Consider the following 2,253-nt stretch of genomic DNA (forward strand, 5'->3'; position numbering starts at 1 on the left):
GGAGTGGAGATCCAACATTCAGGAGCCTTTAAATACCTCCACAGATCTATGAACCAGAGACAACTGTACAATACTGTCAAATCGTTTAAACTCGTGATGGTTTGGAAGAGACAGTTGCTGTAAAAGCAACTTGTTCAGCTGATGACAGGCCTGCAGGTCCATGATCTGTCCAAAAATCTAGTCCCGTGGTATTATTACTGCGCCTGCAGAGCAGATCCTAAACAGCAGTGATATTTGTTTGTTGCATGTACTTTTAAAAGTCTAAGTAATTCTAGTCTGTTGGTGCCCCTGGTGCTAGAAAAAGGCATCATGAGGCAGTTACTAACCATTTTTGTTTTGAAGTGGAATTCCTTCTTTTGATACATCTTGACATTACATGACAAACACAACCATCTTCACCAATATTCTTAATAGGTCTGGATTTTTGTGTTTTTCTTCAAATAAACTGTTTTGGACTTGTAGTGTGTTCACATTTAATGCAAAGTATATTTTTACAACTTTAATGCCTTAATTTCTGCAAAGGTCCCTTCAATTTTTAATAAAACACAAGTGGCACTGATTCACATCATGATATTGAATGCTACAAAAGGAAGTAGGAACATTATTTTGACTGTGCATTTATTTTATTTTAACATCATTGGAAATGTCCAGCTGCTGCAGTAAACTGCTGTTGGTCCAAATCACGGCTCCACGTTGTTATGGCTGTAATCAGGATCCAGGAAGGCATTTCACTGTTGCCAGGATACGCAGAAGAGTAAACATCACTGTCTTGCTGCACATTGACAACATATTGACAGATCAAATATGATCTTTAACTAGGAGCCAACCCAAGAACGTCCCTTTTGATTTTATTGACATTTTTGCAGACAGGTTTTTTGCAGAAGTGAGCAATTCAAAAATGGGAAACTGTCCAGTGTCACTGACGCTCTGTTACTATTGGTGAAAAATACTGCAGTTACAGTCGGGTCCAGAAGTAATAAAAAATTAAAAAAAAGCATTTTTTTATTGTTTCTGTACACAACCACAATGGATTTGAACTGAAACAATCAAGATTTTGTAGTCTTGCAGACTTTCAGCATTAATTTTAAGGGGTTTAATAAAATATCGCATTAACAATTCAGGAATTATTGCCCTTATCAAAGCCCAGACGTAATTGGGCAAAGTAAATACAAGGAATCTTGACTGTATCTGCTCACTCAGACTGCAGTGTAATGGTGACCTAGCATGAATTTTTGGTCTTTCCAGCATGGTATTCTGGCTCCTATCTGTTTCATGCTTGCACAGACTTGATTTTGGTAGAATAGTGGAATCCAGTGATGTGGTTGCCTTTGTTTGTGAGGACAGGTTCACTGACCTTGACTTTGCAGATGATGCTGTGATCTTTGTAAAACCAGTGCATGCCCTGAGTGCAGCACTTGATAAGCTGAGTAGTCAGTGTCTGGGTTTAGGACTATCCCAGATCGAGATGATCTCTACTTTCAATGACTTCCTCGATTCACCTATGGGACATTTTTCTTTGACACCAAAGATGTTGAGAGTCCTCCCCTCAGTCCTGAAAATTCCAGCCTCTGAGAACTCTGTCTGTGAGGTTGAGAGCTACCTGGAAAGACCTTATGTAGTCATGCCATCACTCGACAGAGTGTTTGGTAATTTCTTTGCAGGAGGGTGAATGCCCCAGTCTTCAGGGTTCTGGTGCTTCTGGTCTTGCAGTATGGTTGTGAGATGATGACTTTGGTACAAGAATCTGCAGAGAATTCTTGGGTTTCATAAGAGTTGTTACTGAAGCAGAAACAGATGACTATGTTCCAACTCACTCGTGCCACAGTATGACAAGCAACTTGACTGCCCAAGGAGGATGAACACATCACCTGAATGCAACAGATGGATGGCTTTCTTCTGGGACTGGGGACGGACCTCTGGTATACCTTGGTGCTCTGAGACCTGATGTTTGGTTTTATGAAGCAGGTGCCCAGGCATACAGTGGGGTAAAAAAGTATTTAGTCAGCTCCTGATTGTACAAGTTCTCCTACTTAGAAAGATGAGAGAGGTCTGTAATGTTCGTCAAAGGTACACTTCAACTATGAGACAAAATGAGAAAAAAATTCCAGGAAATCACATTGTAGGATTTTTAAAGAATTTATTTGTAAATTATGGTGGAAAATAAGTATTTGGTCAATAACAAAAGTTCAACTCAATACTTTGTAACATAATCTTTGTTGGCAATGACAGAGGACAAACGTTTCCTGTAAGTCT

Source organism: Thalassophryne amazonica, chromosome 20 (genome assembly GCF_902500255.1).
Source record: "Thalassophryne amazonica chromosome 20, fThaAma1.1, whole genome shotgun sequence".
NCBI classification, from domain to species: domain Eukaryota; kingdom Metazoa; phylum Chordata; class Actinopteri; order Batrachoidiformes; family Batrachoididae; genus Thalassophryne; species Thalassophryne amazonica.